Here is a 17,928-nt window from a genome sequence, read left to right on the forward strand (position 1 = left end):
AGTTAGGGGGTATGGGTTTGCGGATGGAAGCTATATAAAAGCACCCAATTAAATCCTACCCGTGTATGATGTCGAAATACGGTGATTCGGTTCCACGATATTCGAAAACCCCATGATAATGTACGGGTAAAATTGGGAGGGAAGCATACTATATAGCATCCAAATTCCAAACCCACCCCCAATAGTGATGCGAAATACCCCCGGTATACCTATGATAATTACAAACCCCCATGAAAAATTACATTATTACCTGGGCCAAAAGTTCTCATTCCCGGGGGTTTATGTCTGGGGCTAGGGTGTGTACCATCATATTAACAAACGTTAAAATGGGGGGAAGTTAGACCCGCCCCCAAAAGGGTTAACTTCCTAGGGCTATTAGTCCCCCGATTCCCTAGTAAAACGTTTTTTTTTTTCGATCTAACCCCCTGATTAAACCGGGGGAATGGATTAACTTTGTCCTTGTAAAAAATAATCTACATTACATAAAAGGGGGCATATACATTAAAACACATTAATTACAATTTTTAATGTTTAATCCTATAAATGATGTGTTATACCCAAAATTCCCTTTTAAAAAAGGGTATAATAATTCGGTGCTTTTAATCAAAATTGATTAATGGTCCAAAACATATTATCCATGTTTTATCTGGGGGGGATAAGGGAAATTTTTAAAAATTTTATATATAAAATATATATATATATATATATATATATATAGAATGGTTAATAATAGATCCACTTGGATTTAATTAAAATAATAAAAAATTCAAAAAGGGTATGGATGGTAGAGCAAAAAAACGTCAGTTATGTTTAGCCCATGATTCATGCCTCCCATGATTTGGTGGTTATATTTCATTGATTTATTTTCCTTTCTTAATGTTGAATATATTAGTTGATTAATTTAATTTTTTTTGCAACATCTTTTTATTAACCAATACATTAAGTCCTTATGATGGTTATTTTTAAAAGTGACGACATACATTATTATACCGTTTTCGTACATTATCTTATATAATTTCTGTTTGTATCATTTGGTTTTGGTTTCATACGGAACTTGATGTACGAATATGGTTTTGAAATGTACGAAAGACTTAGTTTAATATACGAAAGAATTAGTTTGATGTCTTGTAGCACGTTGCATCCATACCCTTTGGGTTTAGCAATCCATCGGGCTAGGTTGTAGTACCGGCCGACTAACGAAAACTTCACCAAGAGCAGGGAGATAACTATTTTCCCTTAGGGTTTAACAATCCATTTGGCTAGGGCATATTACCAACACATTCCTATAATTTCTATTTGTATCCTTTGAGTTTTTGGTTTCACACGGATCATGATGTATGAATATGGCTTCGTAATGTACGAACGACTTAGTTTAATGTACAAAAGGTTTAGTTTAATGTCTTGCAGCACGTTGCATCCATACCCTTTGGGTTTAGCAATCCATCGGGCTAGGTTGTAGTACCGACCGACTAACGAAAAACTTCACCAAGAGCAGGGAGATAACTCTTTACCCTTAGGGTTTAGAAATCCATTTGGCTAGGGCATATTACCAACACTTTCCTATAATATCTGTTTTTATCCATTGATTTTGGTTTCATACAGAACTTGATGTACGGATATGGTTTTGTAATGTACAAAAGACTTAGTTTAATGTACGAAAGAATTAGTTTAATGTCGGTGTTAATGTATGAAAATAGTATTTGAATGTATGAATCTCAGACATTAATGTAATTAAATTACTGAATAATGTATGTACATATATAGCTACATCATATCACATTGAACGATATTTTGAAGTCATATACAATTATGAACGTATAATGTATCATGTGTTGGGAAAGGTTGCATGTCCTCCTCAAAGTCCTCATCACCAAGATTTTTTGGGCGCCTTGTACCTATTCAAAAATATTGATATTGAGAAGATTAGACTACAAACAATATCAAACCAAAGTACGAGATATTACACTATAAGCAACATCAAAGAAGAGTACAATAAATAATAATGTAGATAATCAGTTGTACGTAATGTACAGAGCATGTTCACCAATGTAGCAATCTATATTAGAGGTAAATAATGTACAACCGGGATTGTATAATGTAGCAATATATATCAAAATAATGTACAACGAGGTTTTGTTAGTGAGTCGGTGCTATACCCTAGCCCCATGGATTGCTAAACCCTTTGGGGGATGGATTTAACTTCCGCAACACATTAAATCCATTATAATCTATATTAATACGAATGTGACATATACATTAAACAATCATAATCGTACATTAAATTCAAAGAAGTATTCACAATGATTGTTTGGTAATTGTACATTTAAAAACCATAATCGTACATTACCGAGTTAATGTACCAATTTGTGTGAATAATGTACACGACCTGAATGTAAAAAAACATTCAATCGGCGACAAGCACTCACCAACATCACATTACGGTCGAATTCACACTTAAAAAGATGGTTTAGAATGAATTTAAGCACTACATCAAAGTGGGTTTCACCACTTTCACCACTTTAGATTCCCTAATGTAAAATCACATGCGAATGAACAACATTCAAATCCTTAAAACTAAAAAACTGTAACAATGATTACATAGAAACATAAAATTTTCAAAAGCATGAATTTAGATCACAAATGGACCTCTCAATCAGACAAAAATCAAATTGACATCCAATAATGTACATAAACAATCAAATTCCAGGTCCAAAAGTTTAGAAAAACTGCAATTTGATGTAAATTTCTCGCTTTGGGCTTTACCTTTACCGCCGCCGCCCGAGCTAATTAAACAGAGAGAGAAATTGGGGATACTAGGGTTTGAAAGAGAGAAAAACCGAGGGAGACAAAAGATTGGTGGTGAGAGGTGGTGAGAGAGTGAGAAAGAATGCAGTTTTATTTAGAATAGCTGAAATCATGGAATTGCCGTTTAAAAACTGCTGTAAATCATAGCTTCTGTCAATTTTGCCCTTTAATGTACGAAAACGATGTGATAATGTACCGACTGGCATTTAATCAAAGCCATTGGATTAATAGATCTAAGCGATCATATTAGACCTATGTTTATACTAAGGGCTGATAAGGAGGGTAATGCACCCCTATATATATATATATAGGATTGTGATCAATTGAGATTATTTAGGCTCTTTGAGAAATGAGATGCAATATCAGCCACTCATTTTTATTAAATGAGTGGTCCAGATTTTGCCACACAATAAATATTTTTAGATTAATTTAATATGAAAGGGTAAAACTGTCTTTTCGCGTTTTAATCTAGGGTTCTTCAGCATATTACCGTGAGATTGGCGATTCTTGTGAGATTTTGCAATTTCCGTCAGATCACTGATTGAATCTATTTTAACGATTTATGATTCAATTGATTCGAAAATTAGACTCAGACGATTTCAACGATATCTGATTTGCGATTCAATTTTCGAAAAACAGACAACCAGTTCGACGGATTTCTGTTTTGATTTTGAAGTTTTTCGGTCGATTTTACCGATTTTGAAGTTCTTCAGCTTTCAATTGCAATTTTGGTGAGAATTGCGATTTCGTGAGATCTCTGATTCAATTGATTGAAATGATTTCTGATTCAATTGACTCAAAAATTAGAACGCAGGCGATTTCAACGATTCGAACGATATCTGATTCGACGATTCCTCAAGATATCAATTTTCGAAAAACAGAAGACAAATCGACGGATTTCGGTGTTGAATTTGAAGTTTTTAGGTCGATTTTATCTACTTTGATTCTGTTTTTATGTTTTATTTGTTGATGCCCAGTCAAATTTCTTCCTAATCAATTTTTATTTTTTTGCTTTTTCATCTTTAGCTTCGATTTCACTTCATAATCAACACCTTAAGTGTTATCTGATGGATTCTTCATCTTATTCCGAGTCGACGTCGACGAATGGTGGAGGTAATTTGGTTTGATTTTCATTAACATGATTTTTTTGTGTTGTGTTGATGAATTATACTCTGTTGACATGACATGATGTATGTTACCTGTCAAATTTTGTGTTATGTTGGTGAATTATACTCTGTAGCTATACTTTTTGTTGATATTCTGTTTCATTAACATGATTTTTTTGTGTTATGTTGGTGAATTATACTCTGTTGACATAAATGCACTGTTGATATTTAAATTGATGTTCTGTTGACATAAATGCAAATATGTTGGCATGATGTATGTTATCTGTTAAATATTCTATGTAGCTATACTCTTTGATGACATTTTGTTGATATACAAAATAGTTTTATGCAAAATGAACCCTCCCCTGTCTGAACAGCCCCTGCTGTGGTGTTTGTTGGTGGAGGAAGGGGTTATGGATAGTGTTGAGAGTCCATGATAGGATGTCTGATGTATGTTACATGTTAAATATTCTATGTAGCTATACTCTTTGTTGATATTTTGTTGATATACAAAATAGTTGTATGCAAAGTGCAACCTCCCTTGTCTGAACAGCCTCTGCTGTGGTGTTTGTTGGTGGAGGAAGGTGTTATGGATAGGGTTGAGAGTCCATGATATGATGTCTGAGATGTTGGTGCTGGTGTGGGTCAATTAAGATATGATAGTTGACATTATCTGTTTCAGTTTGTTTACATATTTTTCCATTATGTTGTAGGATTTGTTATTCCAATTTATGATTGCTTGCTTATGCAATTTGCATAATTTGAGAGATGAATCTGATTGGATTGCAGTTATCATGATAATTCATTTGCAACTTCTAAGGCTCTGCATATAGCTAATAAGATCAACTCTTCATCAACATTCCATGTATTGGAAGCCTTTTTCCACCATCAGGTACATTGTGAATCTCCTACATCGGTTCTTGATCTTATAATTCATGAAATCTTGTGTGTGGTTCTTTTTTTTCAAGCGCGGTTGTGTAGTATAAAGCTCGAATTACTTAGTTGAAGATTGCAATGCTGCATAACATGCTAATTGCACTTGAGATTGATTGATTGATTGATTGAAAATTAAAACAGGAACTATTTTATGGGAAGGTGACATTTAACAAGTCTAAAGCAGCTGTGAGGGAGCGTATAGTGGACTTCGCAGCAAAGGCCCTTGGATCGTTGCCGTATTGTTCTGCAGTCAAATCCGGCTTCAACGACATGAATTATATGTAAAACATTGTTGTTGACATGAATTATATGTAAAACGTTGTTGTTGACATGAATTATATGTAAAACGTTGTTGTTGACATAAATAATATAGGTCGTTGACATGAAAATATTCGTTGTTGACATTAATTATTTGTAAAATGTTGTTGTTGACATAATAGTTGACATAAATAACGTTTGTTGTTGACATCGTGGTTCCCATAAATAACGTTTGTTATTGACATCGTAGTTGACATAAATAATGTTCGCTGTTGACATCGTAGTTGACATAATGTCTCCGTAGTTGACATCGCGAAAATGACAATTATGCCCCCTAGTTGACATAATGTTTGAGTAGTTGACATTGCGCGAAAATTGTGAATGAGTGGCTGAAAATGCATCTCAATTCTCAATTAAGCTAAAAAATCTCAACCTAACAAGACCCGTTGTTGATATTTGATTTTGCTCTCTATTGACATCTATTGTATGATTTTGTTTTTTAATTTTAAGATTTGTTTTCTGAGTTGTACACACTTTATTCAAGTTGTTGACATTTGGTTATAAGTTGTTGGCATTTTAATACAAGTTGGAGTCAGACTTGCCTCCGTGCTACTCGCTGATGAGGGCGTCCAGGCTGCCCCAGTCCTGCCTGGAGGGGTAATTACAATTACAATTCATGTTTTTAAGGTTAATTACAATTAAAAATCATGTCAACTATATATACTAGTCATGTCAACAACTAATATAATTATGTCAACTATGGTGCATATCGTGTCAACGGTACATACAAGTCATGTCAACTACGGTACATATCGTGTCAACTACACGTACAAACCATGTCAACTATGTTACACACTATGTCAACTACACGTACAAGCCATGTCAACTATACATAGAAACCATGTCAACAACAATTATAAGTCATGTCATCTATACGTACAAGCCATGTCAACAACAATCAAAGTTGTTTTTTAGTTGTTAACATATACTAAAAGTTATTGACATTATCTTATTAGTTGTTGATATTTGATTTTGCTCTCTAATGACATCTATCTTATAATTTTCTTTATTAATTATAATATTTGTTTTCTGAGTTGTTGACACTTTATACAAGCTGTTGACATTTGGTTATAGGTTGTTGACATTTCAATACAATTTGTTGAACTGATTAACATTCGATATAACTGCTAAGTTCAAAATTCAGAATCCACAATAATAGTTTTAAAACTCATCCAACTATATAATTTAAGATTACTTACACATGGAGATGTAGTCATATAATTTAAGATTACTTAAACATATAATTTAATTATGCTCAATTATAATTCATGTTTTTAAGGTTAGTTACAGTTAAAAATCATGTCAACTATATATACTAGTCATGTCAACAACTAATATAATTATGTCAACTATGGTGCACATCGTGTCAACGGCACATACAAGTCATGTCAACTACGGTACATATCGTGTCAACTACACGTACAAGTCATGTCAACTATGTTACATACTATGTCAACTACACATAGAACCATGTTAACAACAATTATAAGCCATGTCAACTACACATAGAACCATGTCAACAACAATTATAAGCCATGTCAACTACACATAGAAACCATGTCAACAACAATTATAAGTCATGTCAACAACACGTACAAATCATGTCAACAACAATTATAACCAAATGTCAACTACACTTTCAAGCCATGTCAACAACAATTCAGTCATTTTATAAAAACAATATACTATTTAATCTTAGTTTTAGTTATTTTATTTTAACAATATTCTCTTCTTTCTCTTTCCCTTTCTCCTGTTGTTTTTCTTTGTTCCTTTCAACTTGTGCGTCATCCATTGGGCCTGCAGCTGGTGGCGAGATAGGAGAGGCTGATTCATTGGCTCACCCCTTTAGGATCATAACCTGGCGATGTAGGGATATTTTCTCTGTTTCTTTCTTCTGCATACTGTTTGTAAATTAGTTCTACAATGTTAGTATATAAACTGTAGGAGTAATCTAATGTCAACTCAGAGAAACATATGTAAACAAAATGATGTACTTACTTGATCAAAGAAATGTCCAAATTTAAAAGTTGGAAATTCAGTCAAATCTTTAAGAACTTCCTTTTCTTTTTCAGCAATAACTATTGATTCAGATATTGTTTTCCAGTGATCAAAAGTATCAGGCTTGTCTTGAAGGAACGTCTTGGACAAATGAAGAAACTTGTCGGCCACAGATTCAAGTGGAGTCGTTTGGCTTCCAAGTGCAGATCTAGCCATATCACACACCAATCCAAATAAAAAATTAGATTTGATGTGTGAGGGAGCTTCTTTAAGGACCTTGACAAGATTGATCTTCCCGTAATTCATGTGATTAATGTTTTTCACTACATTCTGTATGAATTCTTTTGGGAGTAGGTTTTGGGAAGACCCAACACCACTGTCATCAACATCAGGCATTTGTTGTTGAGGCACTTGTTCTTCCTCAATGGACCCAACTTCACCGCCAACGACTGCCTTTCTCTCCACCACGATATCATCTCCCGTCTCCTCCCCCATTACATCCTCTGGTCCAAAACATACAGTATATATATATATGTACCACATCATTCATTCATTCATTCAGAAAAACGCTTCATATTTTGGAACGGAGTGGAGCCACGGCTGTGCCTCACCAAATCACACCTCATCAAAGAGCTTTTGTCCAAATACAGCAGCCTCTCCGTGAAATCCTGGCTCCAGCAGCAGGGCTCCAAGCATTTCATCGGTCCCGGCCTCTTGATGGCTAACGGCAACGACTGGTACCACCAGCGCCATATCAATAGTCAACAATCAATTAGTGAAATCGATCCTATTTATAATGTGAATATAACTATGTCAACAGTCATTCAAACAAGCATACACTATGTCAATATCATGTTTATAATGCACAGTCTAATTAGTGAAATTGATCCTGTTTATAATGTGAATATAACTATGTCAACAGTCATTCAAACAAACATACACTATGTCAACAATATACAATATCATGTTAACAGATGTATACTTTTATAGCTATGTCAATAGCTATTGAATAAAATGTCAGTAATCTTAAAAATTTAAACAAATCCTTAATTGGAAGGTGATGCTTGATGTTCTCTGATGTTCAATTGCGCTTCTCCAATTGCTAATCAACAAAAAATATCATCAGAAATTGAATTCATAAGAAAACTGATTATTCCAGTATTAATCACATCAAAATTATACTACTAATGAAATCGAAGAAGGAAAATCCCCCCAAAATCAAGGAAAATCGGAGAAATCATCCACAATTCCACATCAATGTCGCAACCAGACCGGCCCCAAATTGCGATGAATTTATTTTCGTCAAATTTAGCAGGAATGTCAAATTCTCAATCATCCACAACTTCCGATTCTACCATCGCTAATCAACAAAAAAATTTAGCATGAATCGAATTCATAAAAAACGAAATCCAGATGTGTTTTAATACACCAAAATCGAAGCAATATAATTAAAATTTGAATCAATTTCTTAACCTGAAGAAGTCGTTTCAACCGTCGTCGATTTGGAATGCCTATTCTCTTCGATCGCTGCTTCAGCCAATTCAGCTTCAATCGATGTTTCAACCGATTTTTTTCGATTTTGCTCTTCTATCGTCATTGTAGAAAACTCTGTTTGAATGTTTACGGTTTGAGTTTTGAAGATCAGCGAGATTTTGCAGATTTTGAAGGGGTTCGAATTGTATGAATTGTATGAAGATTTGAAGATTTTTTAGCAGAGAGGTTTTAAGAAATTGGATTGAATTACATTTTTATGTTTTAAGCTTTTTTATTAATGAAATTACAATTATACCCCCTTGTTGACATAATGTGATATTTGTTGACATTTTGTTAATCTTGTGGATTAGTGGCCCATATTGCATCTCATTTCTCAATTTAGCTAAATAATCTCAACCTAACAAGACCCTATATATATATAGGAAAATGATCAATACAAAAATGCATCACAATACAAAATCCAGACCAAATCCTGACCATGAGATTTTTATGGGGAGTGTTATATTGCTAACTCAATGCTTAATTGCTAACTACAACTCAATAATAGCCATTAGATATTCAAATTAAAGGCCTAGATCATTAACCACAAAATGTCAATACGATCAACAAAAAACGTCAATAAGGCTATAGGATTAATTCCAATAAAAATCAATAGGGGTATTAATGTCAAGTTAGTTATAACTAACTTTTAAAAGAAATCCCAAAACTTTAAATTCATATAACATATATCAAATTAAAGATAATTTTATAAGGATTCCAACGATATACTACATGCATATGTTCCGACGTCAAAATTTGAAAAAAAAAATCTAGAATTTTCGTATTTTTCGTACACAGGCTAATGTCAATACAGCTAAGATAATATGTCAATATAAAGCATATACAATGTCAATCCTAAATTTGTGTTGACATTCTCAAAGCATTGTGTTGATATTTTCGAAACACTATATTGACATTTTCATCCAAAACCCTAATTTGGCGTTTTTTTTTAATTTTTTTCAATTTAATTAATAAAAACGAAAATTACACGTGGAAAATTGTAGACCACACGTTTTTTAAAATCATGTGGCCCTAAATTAGTTGTAGTTAGCAATTAAATGATGAGTTAGCAATTGATCACTCCCCTATATATATACTTCACATTGCGGTTGCTTAATTTATTTTTAATAATTCCTCTTAACTGTTTCTTCTTCTTGCAAATTGTTGTTAATCCCTCCGTTCGATCAGATTGTAGTAGCTTTTTTATTGCAGCTTCATGGGAGCTGCAAATTCTTAAGTTGATATGCAAGCCGGCGAAGAAGATAGTGACAAGCAAAGTGCTAGAGGAGATGTTGTTGTTCGTGGCAGTAAAGGAGGTGTTTGTTGACATTGACATTTATATCTAGCGGAGTTGACATTGTATTTGTTAGCGCATGGTTGATGTTTTTATAAATACAAGTGTACATTCTTTCTAGTGTTTGTTGACATTATTAGTGAAGAAGTTGACATTTACATATAGCATGGTTGATATTATTTGTTAGTGTATGGTTGATATTTTTATGAATACAAGCTGATATGGTTGCTAGTGCGTATTGACATTATTATTGAAGAAGTTGACATTAATATACAGCGGTGTCGACATCGTATTTGTTACTCCCTCCGTCCGTTATTAGAAGTCTCATTTTGAGTTCGGCACAGATTTTAAGAAACAAAAAGGAAAGTGAGTGAGAAAAGATAGTGGAATGCACGTGACCTATTTTTATATATTAGTTTTATAATAGAATGCGAGTGGAGTGAGTTGGTGGAAAGTGAGGTGTACCTACCATTTATAGTAAAAGTGAACGGGACTCCTAATGGTGGCCGGACTGAAATAGTAAATTGAGACTCCTAATGGTGCACGGAGGGAGTACTACATAGTTGATATTTTTATAGATTCAAGTTGAGACTATCGCTCGTGTCCGTTGACATTGATGCTCGTGTATGTTAAAGTTGACATTGTCGCAAATGCTCCTATTGACATTGTGTTTGTTAATGCATACTCCCTCCATTCCCCAATAATTGTCCATTTTAGCCATTTTCGTCTATCACTCATTATTTGTCCACTTTCACTTTTTACCATAAATGGTAAGTAGACCTCACATTCTACTAACTTATTCAACGCACATTTTTTTGATTTGACCACAGGTGTACCGGATCCTCCTTCGGCAGAATTTGACTAATCCTGCTTGATCGGGTTTCGGATTAAGGCTGGAAGTCTCCCAGCAGGTGGCGGGAATTGAACCCGTGACCTGATATATACAAGTGGGACCATATTCTACTAACTTTTTCCGTCCATTTTTTTTACATTTCTTAAAACTCGTGTCCAATCAAAGTGGACTCTCAGTATATTTTTATATGTACAAAGTTGTCATTGTTGCTAGAATATGTTGGTATTATGCGTTTTGTAGTGCTCGATTTGATATTAATTTTGATTCGCATTTATATTTTTTCATCAACTAATTTGAAAGACATTGTAGAAGTAATCTATTCATTGTGCAATGATGAGTGGAGGATGCAATTCATTTACACAAGTACGCTGGTGATACTTGTTTTTACACTAAAAAAATAGGTCATAAATCATTGACTATGTTGATAGTTTTGTTTTACATAGAGTATGCCCATGAAACTTGTTTTGATATTTGAAAAATAGTTTACAAATCATTGACTACGTTGATAGACTTATTGACATTGTTGTTAGTATCAGTTGACATTATATATAGGGTAATGATAAAGTGCAAGCTCTATATATTGTACAAACTTCAAACTCTTCAACATATTGTCAACAAGTGTTAATATAATGTCAACACACTGTAAAATTTCAAGATTTTGATGTCAACACAACGTCAACTATTTAAACTGTTTTTACATCTAAAACTTGAAATTTTACAATGTGTTGACATTATATTGACACTATGTATATTTTTTGTTGTTGTTATTTTGTTATCTAATGGTCAAGATCATAGTTTGGAGTGTGCACAATATTTAGAGTTTGCATTTGATTACATCCATATATATCAAACTCTAAATATTGTGCAAACTCCAAATTATGATCTAGATCATTAGAAAACATTAATAGAAAACATAAACAGACGACAAAATAAAATAAACAGAAAATGTCTACTTCAGTAATAATAATGTCAACAGTCACTGGCAGCAATGTCAACTTATATTTATAAAAATGTAAAATATGCACTTAAAATGCCAACTTCGCTATATATAGTAATAATGTCAACAGAGGCTAGCAACAATGTCAACATACACCAGCTTCTTTATAGCACTGCATATCAGCATCTCCTCCAACACCTTTTCAGTGCATGAAAGCTCGTCATCAACCATATTATCTTCATCCCAACCTTGGTTGCGCTACCGCAATCTCCCTTTGACTTTGACTTTGACTGTTGGGATAGATAATAATATCTTGAATAATAAATTTGCAAAAGGAAGGTAATGAATAATGATTTTCAAATATTTTACTAAGATGATGTTAATTGTGGATGTATGTCGGCTAAGACCATGTTTATCAGCAACTTCTCAATCCAACCTAACCATCCACTTTTTCAATATTTAATTAATTTCTATTTCCTACACATCATCTTCCACACCATTAATATTCATTCAACCCTACCGTACATTATTTATTGGTTTATCAATGACCCGCCAACCACACTATTATATATATATATATATATATATATATATATAAATATATATATATATATATAGTGGGGCATGTTAGGGTGCCACCACCCCTTAAAATAACACCATACCACCATTCTTAGCCAATCATTTGTACATGTGGACGAATAATAAGCTGTCACGTGGTAAAAAAAAATGTGCAAAAAGACGGCCAACAATTTGTTGCTCTTTATCCAACAATTTTTCTTGTCCAGCAATATCCGACACACTATACAACAATCTATAGATTGTTGTGTAGTGTTTGTAATATTGCTGTGTAGCGTTTATAATATTGCTGTATAAGTGGTGTCACGGTGTCACTTTAAGAGGGGTTGTCATTTTAACACAAACCTATATATATATATATATAGGGTCTTGTTACGTTGAGATTATTTAGCTAAATTGAGAATTGAGATGCAATATGGGCCACTAATCCACAAGATTAACAAAATGTCAACAAATACCACATTATGTCAACAATGGGGTATAATTGTCTTTTCATTAAATTATGTTTGAAATCATTTTCTAAAATCCTCTCTAAAACTCTAGCCGCAAAGTCTTCAAATCTTCAACATTCATATCTTCAAATCTTCAACATTCAAATCTTCAAATCTTCAACATTCATATCTTCAAATTTTCAAATCTTCAACATTCAAATCTTCAAATCTTCGAATCTCTTCAACATTCAAATCTTCAAATATTCAAATCTTCAACATTCAAATCTTCAAATCTTCAACATTCAATAAAATAACACTTATTAAAATGTCAACAACTAAAAAATAACACTTATAATTCACATATCAATACCGAGAATATCGAATGTCAACAACTCGTATGAAAATGTCAAAAACTAACAAATAACACTTATTATTCACATATCAATACCGAGAATATCGGATGTCAACAACTCGTATGAAAATGTCAACAACTAACAAATAACACTTACTATTCACATATCAATATCGAGAATATCGAATGTCAACAACTCGTATTAAAATGTCAACAACTAACAAATAACATTTACAATTCACATATCAATACCGAGAATATCGAATGTCAACACTAACAAATAATACTTATAATTCACATATCAATATCGAGAATATCGAATGTCAACAACTCGTATTAAAATGTCAACAACTAACAAAAAACACTTATAATTCACATATCATACCGAAAATATCGAATGTCAACAACTCATATTAAAATGTCAACAACTAACAAATAACACTTATAATTCACATATCAATACCGAGAATATCGAATGTCAACAACTCGTATTTAAATGTCAACAATTAAAAAATAACACTTACAATTCACATATCAATACTGAGAATATCGAATGTCAACAACCCGTATTAAAATGACAACAACTAACAAATAACACTTATAATTCACATATCAACTGCGATGTCAACAGCAAATATTATTCATGTCAACTACGATGTCAACAGCAAACATTATTCATGTCTACTACGATGTCAAAAGCAACCTTTATTTATGTCAACTACGATGTCAACAGCAAACTTTATTTATGTCAACTATTATGTCAACAATAACATTTTACAAATAATTAATGTCAACAACAAATATTTTCATGTCAACGACGTATATTATTTATGTCAACAAAATCGTATTAGAATGTCAACAACTAAAAAATAACACTTATACTCACCAAAAAAAAATAACACTTATAATTCACATATCAATAGCCAGATTATCGAATGTCAACAACTCGTATTAAAATGTCAACAACTAAAAAATAACTTTTATAATTCACATATCAATAGCCAGAATATCAAACGTCAACAACTCATATTAAAATGTGAACAACTAAAATATAACACTTATTATTCACATATCAATAGCCAAAATATCAAATGTCAACAACTTTATTAAAATGTCACCACCGCAGCGCCAATCTTCCTCCCTCTCTTCACCAATTTCTTCTTTCCCCCTCTTTCCCCTGTTCACCGGAGCTAAAAAATTGAGATATATGCATCTCAATTTCCGCCCCATCAGAAGCGACCAACTCCACCGCCTCAGATTCAACTTTTTCCTCAATTTCGAAACCACGGATTGAACTCAATCCCCATTTTATATATTTACACATTGCTAAATTATTCCAACAAACATATCTCAAATTTCAATACATTCAATAAACTAATATTGGAATTACAAATTAGTTCAGTACTAGTGATTATGATAGCTTTAATCATCAGTCATTAATATGTATCAACTACGATGTCAACAATAAATATTTTCATGTCAACGACGTATATTATTTATGTCAACAACAACGTTTTACATATAATTCATGTCAACAACAATGTTTTACATATATAATTTATGTCAACAACATTTTTCATAAAATTTATGCCAACGAGCTATATAATTCATGTCAACAACGAGCTATATAATTTATGTCAACAACGAGCTATATAATTCATGTAAAAAATAAACATTTTCATGTCAACTACTTATATAATTTATGTCGGCAATATCACAAACATCTTATCTACACAACTAAAAAATTCCAGCAACACAATCGAATTAAAATACACAAATCAACTTGAAAACTAAATGTTCACTTAAGCCGTAGACAAAATCAAGTTTAGTTAAGAATTAAATTACATGATTTTGATTCGAAATCAAGCAAAACGAAGCAAAGGCACTGATTTCACAAACAGATCTAGCAAATTGGATCAGAAATGAAGGAAATGAAAGCAAAAATAAATAAGAATGTTTATCTCATCATATCATACATTATCGATTACAACTATATTGATTTTTCATTATGGCATTTTTTTTTTACATATTTCATCAAATTCTCACTTCTGTACATTGTTAATAATAAATGATTTAAATAAAATAATGTACGAAAATTAGCCTTTAATGTACACATATCATTCTAAATGATGTACCTGTGTAAGGATTTAATGTTGAGCGGGAGTTGAATTCATACCTTTTGGGTTTAGCAATCTATGGGGCTAGGTTGTAGTACTCACTCACAAAACGAAACCATTATTAAGAGCAGGGAGTTTGAATCATTCCCCTAGGGTTTAGCAATCCATGGAGCTAGGGTTTAGTACCACCACATGCATTGAATTTCGTTTTTTATGTGTTTTGGATTTCATACATTACATAATGTACGAAAATTGGCCTTTAATGTACATGCATAATTCTAAATGATGTACATGTGCAAGGATAAAATATTTGGCGGGAGTTGAATCCATACCCTTTGGGTTTAGTAATCCATAGGGCTAGGTTGTAGTACCGACTCACAAACGAAACGTTCACCAATGGCAGGGAGTTAGAATCATTCCCCTAGGGTTTAACAATCCATGGGGCTAGGACATATTACCAACACATGCATAAAATTTCGCTTTCTAATGTGTGTTTTGGATTTTATACAGGAAATAATCTATGAATATAGTCTTATAATGTACATGCCTAACATTATTAATGAGTTTTCGTACATTATTCATTAGTGAACGACTACATTAGTTATGTATTTTATGTACATCATTCGTTCAGGAAGTGAATGCCTACATTATTTATGAATTTTCACATTATTTATAAGTGAATGACTACATAAGTTGTGACTTGTATATACCTCTCCCAATTATTCTATTACAATGGTATATTACTATGTCATGATGTGTTACAATATATTTCCCTATATGTACATTTCCAAAATACTTAATAAATAATATATTCAATTTTATACAATTAATGTACTATGCATACAGTAAATAATACATACAATGCTATCATTAATGTACAAAAGTCAAGTTGTACATTAAAACATAAATATTATAAACAATGTAAGCGCTTTGGCATGACAGCATGCTCAGCCTCCCTATCCGCAGCCATTTCCTCTCTAAATTGGTGTATAAATGAAAGGAGAATGTCTTCATCAAAGTCATCATCGAATCTAAGTCGGCTGCTGTCCACTTTGATTCTAATAAGACAAGCGTACATTTATTAGTTTAGATATAAATTGAATGTCTAATAACACAATGTATCAATGCAGAATTAGGATTGTACTGATTAAAATAATCGATGTAATATGATGCTTCAAATTAAAAGACTTGATGTACACATAAAACTGAATAATGTATCAACGCATAAGTAATCCTGACACTGGTACATCACTCAGTATTACGCAGTACATTAAATATCACTTTTCGTACATTATGTACTGTATGTAATCCAAAAAAAAGAAAAGACCCTAACATACCCCTATATATATATATATATATATATATATGTTAAATGCATTCTTATTTTGATCATCTCCCTATATATATATTTTAATAATATTATTCCTTAAAATATTTTATTATTGCAACAAGGATATTAAGAAAATAAGAAATTATATCAAATAAGAAAGATTATATTTGGAGAAAATATGAAATTATTTTTTTATATAGAGTGAACTACGTAAACGGTACCTGATCTTTCACTTTTGCACATAAATGGTACCTGGTCATTATTTTATATCGTTTTTGGTACCTATTAATCAAATTTTTGATACCTGATGCAATTTTCACCCCAAAATACCCTCTATACAAATTCATTTTTCCATTTGTGTCATAAAGGGTAGTTTGGGCATTGATAAAACTAGTACCAAAGTGATATTATTTAAATAAATTTAATCATAATTATAGTTATAATTATATTTAATTATTATAATAATATTATTATTATAATAGTAAAAATTAGTAGTAATCAAAAAATAATAATTATTATTTATATTAAATTAATTACTAATCAATATAGTCTTAATCAAAATTTAAAATTGTGAATTGTATTCATAATGATAAAGAGTTGAATACTTTTAGTTAGGTGTTTCACCCTAAAATGAGTATGAATAATTTAATTAAAAATATTCAATTAATTTAATTATTTTAAATAATTAATTTAATTAGGTGTTTTGTTATTGATTTATATTATGAATGCAATTAGATGTATGTATACAATACTAAAAAGAAAGAAGAAGAAAAAGAGAAAAGAAAAGAGAGGAAACATAAGCTAAGGGGAAAAAAAGGAAGATAAAATACTAAAAGAAAGAAGAAAATAAAGAAAAAAGAAAGAATAATAAACTAAAGAAGAAAAAAAGAAATAAAAAAGGAAGAAAAAAAAAAATCACATATTTGGTTCTATTTAATTGAAATTTCCAAACATATCCTCCATAACAAAAAAAAATCACATATTTGGTACCTAGGGTTATTTTTGTCATGGGTACCAAAAACGATATAAAATAAAGATCATGTACCATTTATGTAGTTCACTCTTTTATATAAAAATATAGCAAATGTGGTCTCTATTTATAAAGGATGAAAAATTATAAATTTCAGTATAATTTCTATAATTTTTTAATATTACATATAAAAAATATATTAATTTAAAATAAATATTTTATCAACCAATGAGATTGTTCCAGATGGTTGGTAGAAGAAAAGTGGAAGGAGACCACATGGTCTGTGGTTTGCGACCAACCAACCCTTGGTGGCACGATCTCACTGGTTGATAAAAGAAAAGTGGAAGGAGACGCATGGTCTGTGGTTCGGGA

Source organism: Salvia hispanica, chromosome 3 (genome assembly GCF_023119035.1).
Source record: "Salvia hispanica cultivar TCC Black 2014 chromosome 3, UniMelb_Shisp_WGS_1.0, whole genome shotgun sequence".
Classification (NCBI taxonomy): Eukaryota; Viridiplantae; Streptophyta; class Magnoliopsida; order Lamiales; family Lamiaceae; genus Salvia; species Salvia hispanica.